At 44.8% G+C, this 10,493-nt stretch overlaps 1 non-coding gene across 1 annotated transcript; it reads right to left on the minus strand.

Moving 5' to 3' along the window:
• Nucleotides 1-10,353: 10,353 nt before the first annotated feature.
• LOC142453907 (U4 spliceosomal RNA) lies at nt 10,354-10,493 on the minus strand. Its single transcript, XR_012785466.1, has one exon. It is a non-coding gene; the product is annotated as a U4 spliceosomal RNA (small nuclear RNA).

The following is a 10,493-nucleotide window of genomic DNA, read 5'->3' on the forward strand; positions in this document are numbered from 1 at the left end:
GTTCTTCTCTGTCCTACAGGGTCACCGTGAGTCCGAACTGACGCAACGGCAGTGAGTGATTGACAGAAAAGCATACCAAGGAGGATGAGGATGAAGAAGAGTAGAAGCTAGAGGAATCTGGGTGAGAATAAGTCATGGGTATCTAGGGAAGAGGGCATCCTTCTGCCTTTCAAACAGATAAATTGAAGTCCTCTCCCCTGGGACTTGGGGTGTGACCTTATTCAGAAATGGGAGCTTCACAGATGTAATCGGTTAATATTAGACCATACTGGAGTAAGGTGGGCTCTAGTTCAATAGGACTGGTGTCCATATAAGAAGAGACGAGATACTGGTCCAGACGGACACAGAGGTAAAACAGCCAGGTAAAGACAGTGGTAGAGACTGGAGTCATGCTGTCCCAAGTCAGAAATCTCTGGGATCACAAAATGCTGGAAAACGCAAAGATGGATCCTTCCCCCCTTCCCAAGAGCATGCACTGGCCAATGCCTTGATTTGGGATCTCTGGTCTCCAGACTCATTGCCATAGAGCTGATTCTGACTCATAGCCACCCTATTCGACAGAGTAGAGCTGCCCCATTGGGTTTCAAAGACTATGAAACTTTAATCCAAAGAGCAGTGATCTCAAATCACAGATATTTAGGTTAGCTGCATAGCGCTTTAACACTGTGGCTTCTCACTGAAAAGTCAGTGGTTCAAATCCACTGGCCACTCTGGGGAAGAAAGATGAGACTGCTTCCGGAAAGATTGACAGTCTTGGAAACTCTAAAGCATACTTCACTTTGAGCTGGATTCAACTCAGTGTCAGTAAAATCCTAATGTAGCCATGGATGCCACAAGTAAAAGGAAGACTGGAGATTCAAGTCTACCCAGAGGTGCCTTGTAAGAAAGCGTTGGTGAACTGCATTTGACACTGAACATCCTTTGCAGCACCGTTCTATTTGGAAACACACAGCAGTGTCTTGAATTAGAGTGTACTCTATGGGAACTTGTTGGATCGCTAATCAAAAGCAGATAAGGGATCGGTGGGAGCGAAATCCAATAAAATGCATTTATATTTGCAGATTTTCAGCAGTATCTCGCTCACTGCCGTCGAGTCAATGCCAACTCATAGCGACCCTATAGGACAGGGTAGAACTGTCCGGTGAGTGTCCCAGTCTGTAACCATTCACAGACTAGAAAGACCCATCTTTCTCCTGCAAAGCGAGTGGTAGCTTCAAACTGCTGGCCTTTGGGATCTCAGCCCAACGCGTCACCACTATGCCCCCAGGGATCCTATATTAAAATCCAAGTGCCCCTGCTTGTAAATCATCTCATCATATTGTACATCTCTCTGCTTCCAGACACCAGTCCGGCGTTGCGGTCCTGCGAAAGGGGACTCTAGAAAAGACACTCCTTTTACCCCTTTCCTTTCCCTCCTTATCTTTATGCTACGCACTTAAATAGCTCATTTTTAAAAACCCTATCAACTCATCAAGCTCAAAAGTTGAATTGCCAGGTTCTTAAAGTGGAAATAATGCAGGCGTCTTCTAAAATGGGCCAAGACTCTGAAGGGTATAAGAAAAAGGTGACAGGCCCTCCCACCTGTGATTGCCTGAGGACCACTCCAGAGGTAACCATTGACAGCGATTGCTTTCATTGGCCTATTTGAGAAGTAGATATCCAGGCCTTTCTTCCCAGTCCAACTTAGTTTGGAAGAGCACTGAAACCTGCCCAGTATCATAGCAACCGTTGAGCCTCCCCAGACAGAGAGCGGTGGCTGTGCATGAGATGTAGCCATGTATATTGGGTATCCTGTTAAAAAGCCCCTACGTGTTTGTGAGTAAGAATAGGATTACTTTTCATCAAAAAGAGAGCTAACAGCAGTGATGACCACATGGGCCTATGCTGCCACAGCCCTTCACGTTGTTTCTAAATCTGCAGGATTATAATAGACCCTTCTAAAATGATCCTTTTCTAATCGTATCCACTAAGATGAGCACAGCAATTGCGCAGCATGGTCTTGTTCAGTTGTTATAAAGCACTAAAGAAGTTTTCAAAGAGTCCGTAAGAAGACTTCAACCTCTTTTTTCTCCTCCACAAGGGAAGAGCAGCTTTGACTGTCTAAGCCCCTGCTGAGCTCCATAGCCGACCCCCTCCAGGGCTCTTCCCTCTCCCTCTCACTGACCTTTGCCCAGCCAGAGCCTCCTCCTCTCTGGATGGAGAAAGCATCTGCTGCTGGCTCAGCTGGAATGAGTCAAATAGAGAGTTTAATAGAAAGCCAAAATTCTCTTTCTGAAAACAGCAGATCGACCTCAGGTGGAAACCCACAAACTAGGAAATAAATGAGAATAACTCAGACTTTCATTTAAAAATAATAAAACAAATTCTGAATGACTGGTTGCATGTATATTAGTTTTCCTGAATCTTCTATTTGAGATAGTTTATTGTGCCAGCTTGGCTGATAAACACAAGTGGGATTAATTGAAGGGCGGAGAGATAAATGGCTCCATAAGCCTCACCTTTCTTGTCTCTCGCTCTTTGCTCATCGGACCAGTGTGCGGCTACCTTGCTAGTTCTGTGCCTCAGTTTACAGGCTACACTACCTGTGGGACACCTAGCCTGTGGACTGTGTCGCTGTAAGTTGAGGTCCCTTTAAGACCACACAATTGGAATTTACATCTCTTGAACTGAGGACTGACTGTTGGTGACCTGGCTGACAGTTGGTGACCTGCCTTGCTGTTTGCTGCCTGTGCTGGGATAGCCTAGCTCTCTCTCTGCAGAGGACTACCTGGAAGCCCTCAAGACTAAAAGGACTGCCAGTGTCTTACAACTCTCTGACGGGAGTGAGTCGCACTGAGCCATTTGTACTGCTTTATAATTTAACTGTTCATTTCTTGTATTATCTATCTATCTGCATATATTTTAACAGTTCATTTTTATGTTATATATCTATCTATCTTTTATATATATATATATAATTATCAGCAATCTGGCTTTATCTCTCTAGAGAACCCTGTCTACCCTGTGTTAGTCTGGGTAGACTAGAGAAACAAATTCAGAGACACTCATATGTGGATAGGAAAGAGCTTTATATAAAAGAATAATTGTATATTAAGAAAGCATTTCCAGCCCAGTCCAGATTGGACCCATAAGTCCAATATTAGCCCATATGTCCAGTAATAGTTCATAAATTCCTCATTATATTCATGCAGCCATGCAATAATACTGAATTCAGGAAGATCACAGCCCAGTGGGTAGAAAGTCTTGTGGATCCAGTGGCAGTAAAACCATCTCAGTGCTGGCAGGGGTCTCCATGAGGCTCCTACAGCTCCCAAGGCTCTGGCTGCATCAGCTTGGCTCCATGTTGCTTGTCTCAGGAATGTCTCCAAGGAGTAAGTGTGTGTCTCAACTCCAACGAGCTATTTATCTCCTTAGCACCTCCAAATGAGGTCATCAAGCTGTGGTTTGATTGACAGGCTAAACTCCACCCCTTCACTCATAAGTCTCAAATTGACAACAGAATATGTAACTACCACAAGCCCATTCTCTTTTGTTAGGTCTGAGTGTCATAAATTCAGAAACCAAACTGACTGCCATGAAGTCAATCCTGACTGATGGTGACACTCCAGGGTAGGGTAGGGCTGCCCATGTGGGTTTCTGAGACTGTACCTCATTGCAGAAGTAGAAAGCCTTTTCTTTCTCCCTCAGAGCAGCTCATGGTTTCGAACTGTTCTCCTTCCGGTTAGTGGCCCAGCATGTAACCTCTACATCACCAAGGCTCCCTTGAGTGTCATAGTGCGGCTTAAAGTATGCGTTTGTGTGTTTCTGTTGACAAAAGATGACTCTCAAGTTTCTGCCTCAGCTGTGTAGTGAGTGCTCCACGGTCTGTGTAATTGGATGAGCAAAGGGAGGAGCAACCTCAGCATTCGGGGCATCCCCACGGTTTTCCAGTTTTCAGAATTCTCAGTCCATTTCCCGCTCCTCATCTTTGCATGTGTCACTTGAAAGTCAAAGTGGGAATAGCTGCAGAAGCCAAAGGGGGGTGGGGGGGGCGGGTGGAGAATGCACACACCATGGGGTTCACAGAGAGGAAACTCTCTTAACAGATCTCTGAAGAATAAATCCTGGACCAATCCTGCATCTTAAAAGATTTACCAGAAATGGAGGCAGACTTGAAGACCAAGATGCTAGAAAATAGTAAGATACTGGGTTTAAGGGATAAAAGATAAGGAGAGGGGAAATCCCAAGTGAATTAAAAACTAAGTCCATGTAAGGTTCAGAAAACCGTACCCAAAAGAAAAGAAGACCTTACCAAGAGCCACACAATTCAATCCAGCTGCGTTTTAGTACTGCTTTGAGTTACCATCCAGTCAAGGCCACCTATGTGCTCAGAGGGGTCGCAGGGGCTGACTTTGGGGACTTAGTGTAAAGCCGATGTAGTCCTTGCTCGTGTAAATTAGTTGACCCTTGCATGACAGCCTTGCACGGGCGGCTCCACTTATACACGGATTTTTCAAAAAACTACCTGACACACATCATCTCCAAACGTGTAGCACAAAGTGATCTCTCTCCTTGTTGACATTTTCTTTTTTCCTGGTGTTGACTGCAATCCCTTACACCTTGAGCAACAACATGGGGCCCCACAAAGTGCCACTACTGATGCTGCCCTCAGGGAGCAGAGGAAAGAGATGCCGCCCTAAGGAAAAGCGGAGTGGCTTCACGTGGCCCATTCATTGAGACCCGCAGGGGCAGCTGTCCATCAACTACAGCTTCAGCTTCTCAGCTTACTCAACCAGACCAGTGAGTCCAGCCAGAGGCCCACTGTCAACAGAGGAACAGGAATCCAAGAAGCCATCGCTGCAGCTATGCCCAACCTTGCACGTTCTGGGCAATACCTTTTCATCTCATGTGGGAAATGCAACTTTCAAACAGGGACAGTGTATCATACATAAAACCTACCCCAACACGCAGAGAGACACGATCCAAACTTTCCAACACTCTGAATCTTCACGGGAGCAGACATCCTCATCGACCCCACACAATACACATTAATCCACTGTTTCTGTTATTGGTAAGGCTTCTGGTAAACAGTAGTTAAGTTTGGGGGGAGTCAAACGTTATATACAGATTTTTAAATTTTTACTGCAGGGGAGGAGGGACGTTGTCTTGACGCTCTTAACCCCTGTGTTGATCATGGTCAACTGATTTGAGCCATCTTATTTCAAAAATAACTTCACGTAAGCCAGGTCTTCCAGGTGGCCAAATCCCATATGAAGTATGATTTTCCTAGTGATTTTTTAAAAACACCAACAGATGTTCGCCTAACCTGTCTTAGCTTCTGACTCTGTTGTTCTAGAAATATGGAAGCCCATAACCTGACTGAGCCACAGTGGTGTCCTCCACGACTGGCCTCTGTCCTATGACTTGATGAGAAATAGACTCAGAGCAAAGAAAGCACTGGATTTGAACTGCAGGATGGATCTGCTTACCGACACCTCAAGAGCAGCAGGCTGTATTCAGAATTACATTTTGTCTTGATTCTAGTGTGGGCACTGGCAGCATATGAGGGTGCTTAAATATATAACCTGGATTTATTGGCTTTTTTCTTTAAAGGTTGCAGGAGAGATTCGTTTTATGGATGTGTGTGACCATATACTAGTTTCAATAAACTTCAAGTTGTATTGAAATTTTAATAGGTTGGCTGGAAACCAAAAACATTCATCAAACATTCAGAGATTGCTAGCTTTTTATTTTTAAAACTCTAGAGGCAAAAAGAAGATTTAATAGTTTGGGTTTTGTTTTTTAATGAATTGATTAATAGATTTTTCTACAACAGAGACTCAGCAATCCTGTATTCAGACTCTGTGTCAGAAATGCTGTGGAGAATAGATAAGGTAACAGAACAGAGACAGATGTTTGTGGGACATCATCACAACAGAGGCATTATGGGAGTAGGGAGGTGCAATGGTCATGAGATGGGGATTTTGGAAGAGTCAATAGTTCTTTACCCAATAGTCTCTCCACTTTGTTATTAAGGAGAGAGACTTTTATATGAAGGAGTATACTTCTTTCTGGTTTCTGATGTGGGGAGAGATGAACATATGATCCCATTCTGGTCAGTGAAAGGGAAGGCAGGAGACTACATCCCCTAATAAAAAGCTGAAGGCAAGTAAGGGGGAAAATCTCTTCCTTCCCAGATGTCCTCGGGCCAAATCCCACTCCCCAAAGTCCCACCACCACCAGCCCACTACCTCCATACACCACTTCTGGCCTTTGAATGTCGTGAAGCTCGTGGTCATGGCAGCCATGCTGCAACCATGAGGTGATGTCTCCAGGTAAAAAGTCATCGAAATACGAACAGTAAAGGCAAACAGAAAGTTTCTGAGTCCTGGACAACCCCACTGAAACGATGGACCAGTGGCAGCAAGCTGCCTGTCTGGAGAGTTCTTTCTATGTGAGAACAATGGATCCGTTTGCTCTCACCACTGCTCACTAGTTCTCTGTTACTTGCAGCTGGGGGGATTCCTAATTACAATGAGAATTACAGCCTTGATTTTAAAACCCCGTGGTAGAATGACCTTGAGCAAAAATAAATGACCTCATTAAAAAAAATCAAACAAATAACCCCTCGAGGCTCAGTCTCCTTTACTTGTAAAATGAGGAGTGAGAACAGGAAAAAAAAAAAACCCAAAACTCACTGTGATCTGTTTTCAAGATAAATAAAACATTCTACAGCTTTGAAAGAGTTAAAAACACAGTTCTTGAGTGATTGCCTGACACGATGAGCTCTTGCCTGGCACTGTGCTAAAGGGGGTACCTGCACCCCTTCCATTCATTCTCCTTTGGGGGTCCCTTGATGGCACAAACATTTCATCTCTCAACTAGTGGTCCAAGAAGTCGCTGCTCCAGACCAGCCCGGCATACCTCAGAAGACAGCCCTGACCATCTGCTTCCAAATGAGCCCAGCCTTGGGGACCCTGTGGAGCAGCTCTACTCTGCACACGTGTGGCACCACGATCCAGAGTGAACTCACTGTCCGCGAACCATAGCAACAACCTCCCTTTATTGTGAATGGTCTTGGTGTCGTTTTCTAAATAAGCCAGATGGAGGTGGAGAGATGCTGAGCAGGGTGCCCAGAGCCAGGAGTCACCCCTCAGGATGTTTTCTCCACGGAAGTCATTTAACACTGAGGGAGTGGTGTGGGGGGCACAGCTACACAAATGGGAAGGAGAGTTCAACTCCATACCAGTCCAAGGCTGGCTGCCACAAGCAGAGTCAGATGTGCCTCCACCCTCCAGCTTCCTTTCCCCTGTCCTGACACCAGCCAGCCCTCCCACAGCACGCTACTTCTCTGTGTTCAATATTCCATTATAATGACTATTGTCGCTGAACTTGCAGGCAAGGATTTATTGGGGAAATTAACAGATTACCACAAGTCAGGATCCAGAAACATTAAGGCTACAGTCTTTTATCCACAGCAGGCCATCTCACCCAGCAGACATGTGGTGCTGTAGCCTCTGCCTTGTTCCGTGAGCCGGGAAGCTGGGCACTCTCAGATCTCAGTGGTGCATCTTGGCTCTGTCTCATGATCTCAGCATGTCCCGGCCTCTGTACCTCTGCTGCCTCCTCCACTGCAGGCAGGAATCTAACCATGTTCCCCTGGTGCTTTTGATAATTATGAGATTTCTTCTCTTTCTGCTTCTGAGATGGCTCTTTTATACCCAAAGGAATGGCAAAATGGACCAGTCCCCAAGTTAGAAACTTCTGATCCTATTAATCTCCTACACAAGGTCTCTTGAAAGTGTTGTGCAGCAAAGTGTTGTGCTACTTTGAAGACTAAGGGGCACCTGACCCGAGCCATAGTATTTTCAATAGCCTCACATGCACGTGAAATTTGGACATTGAATAGGGGAGCCCGAAGAAAAATCAATGCATGATGCAGTCATGCATCAACTATGGTGTTGGTGAAGAATACTGAAAGGACCATGGACTGCCAAAGAATAAACAGATCTATCTTGGAAGAAGTACAGCCAGAACGTTCCTTAAAGGCCAGGTTGGGAAGACTTCAGCCCACATGTTATCAAGAGAGACCAGGCCATGGAGAAGGGCATCATGCTTGGTAAATTGGAGGGACATCAAAGAAGAGGAAGGTCCTCTACAAGATGGCGTGACACAGCAGTTGCAGTAATGGGCTAACACATAAGAACTATTGTGAGGCTGGCACAGGACGGAGCGGGGTTTCGTTCTGCTGTGCATTGGGTCGCTATGAGTTGGAACCGAATTGATGGCCCCTTACAACAACTCTTTATTTGCATGTTCCCAAGCCCTGGTGGTATGATGGTTACATGCTGGGCTGCTAACTGCAAGGTTAGCAGTTCAAAACCACAAGTCACTCTGCAGGTCAAAGAAGAGGCTTTCTATTTCTATAAAGAGTTGAAGTCATGGAAACCCACAGGGCCAGTTCTACCCTTGTCCACAGGGTTGCTATGAATCAGAATGGCAGTGAGTTTAGTTTTGGGTTTTAGCCAGTCTCTGGATGGGAAGTCAATGGATTGGAGAGTCATATCATCACATATCGATTCAACACAAACCCGTGCAGAAATACATGGAAAATTCATCCTACTTCTATTACCATGAGTTAGGTCTAATGCCTAAGGGATGCTTTGAAGATCTTTGCTGTTTTATGGTTCCAGGATTGGCCTCCATATAAATTAAACAGAGTCATGGTGGTGCAGTGGTTAAGGCTCTGCCATTGACTGCAAAGCTGGTACTGTGAAGCCACCAGCCTCTCTCTGGAAGAAATACATGGCAGTCTGCTGCCGTAAAAATCCCAGTCTTGGAAACCGTGGCTTGCCAAACTATCACTGTCATCTAGGAGTGGGATGAAATTGTACAAGGGAGCCTCAAGACCATCCTGTGAAAAATGAACTTATTCTGACAGAGAAACGAGTCACTGATGCGCTGAGGCACCACGGATTGGGGAAGTGTTGAGAGCAGGTGCAATCGATGCCCACCTACGTCTATATAAAGAAGTAGCTGTCTCTGACAGACTCTCCAGGTACATAGCTATCATACGCTGACAAACCCATGCTCAACAACAATGTGTTCCCTGGCAATGCAGGGTATTATTCACTACCTCCGTGAGAAGTTAGGGACCCTGGCCAGAAAGGCGACTTTAGTGGTGGGATTCTCATCAGATGCGATCTGGAATTTTTTTTTTCAGGCAGAAAGTAGACAACAGACTCATGTGCCTAATAAGGCACATTACAATTCTCTGTATTAAAGCATTACCAACTGCGTATGAAAAAGAATAATTTTTTCCTATGAGATATTTTTTCTCACTACTCAAACAATGTATTTTTGTAGCAAAATTTTGAATATGGACAAGAATTAAAACTAGTCATCATCCCACCAGCAAGACACTACTGATAAGTGCGTTTTCACATGTATACATTATCGGGCTACATATATGTAGTGGTGTGTTAACAGAAATAGGATCGTGAGAAGACAGTGGCTCCACCACTTACTAGCAACATAAATTGCTTTAGCCAATTGGGACATCAGTTTCCTTACTTATAAAATGGGAATATGTGTCTCTGTCAAACCCACTGCCATTAGATCAATTCCGACTCACAGTGACCCTAGAAAATTGGTACTGGGATAGACTAAGCACTAAATAAATATGAAGTATTATTACCTGTTTCCTAGCATGTGTTTTTTTCATTTCATCACATATTATCATCTCTCTATGTTATCTGATAATCTCTGACCATGCAGTTTCCAGTGACTGAAAAGATCTCAATTATAAAGACTGAGCATCATTTAATGGTGGGATGTTTCAATGGTTCCCAATAGTTCATTGCGGTGACAAAAATACTTCAGCCAAACATGAGCCTCCATCCACGATTGCTTCCTCCAGGTGTATGCTTAGATCCGAACTTGCTAACTTGCCGGAAATGCAATGTGTATGTTAGTACTGGAGTGTGAAAGAGCACACCCTCCCCTCACCTTGGGAAATACCGATATTTTGCCAAGTTGATGATTTATAAAAAGATGTGCTTTTCCTGTTTTGATCGCTTTTCAGGGGATGCTGTTATGGTGGAACAACTTTTTGATGACCTTTGGACATTTGTGGTTTGTCCTTCAGGCGTGCCCATTCCAGCGCTCCTTCCCAGCCAAGCTGTAAGGCTGCCGCCCCTCTGTGTGCCCATCTCCCTTTTGCCCACCGCCACGTCAGTCCACCCCGCAGGGTCCCTGCAAGGGCTCTCCTCAAGAACGCAAGGAACCTCTGAAATATTTAACATAGTTTTCTATTGAGTTCTATATATAAAAATGTGTTCTGAAATGTTTCCTGTATAATGCTTTTTTTCCCAGTTTCCGTGGAGGCTGTCAAAAATTGCCAATGCCGACAATATTTCAAGTCATCACGCGGGGTATTGGGAAAACTTTTCAATTAGCAATAATTGCGACTCAGGTAAACCTCATTGGCTACGATACTGCCACTGAGCAAAGCT

Source organism: Tenrec ecaudatus, chromosome 7, assembly GCF_050624435.1.
Source record: "Tenrec ecaudatus isolate mTenEca1 chromosome 7, mTenEca1.hap1, whole genome shotgun sequence".
NCBI classification, from domain to species: Eukaryota; Metazoa; Chordata; class Mammalia; order Afrosoricida; family Tenrecidae; genus Tenrec; species Tenrec ecaudatus.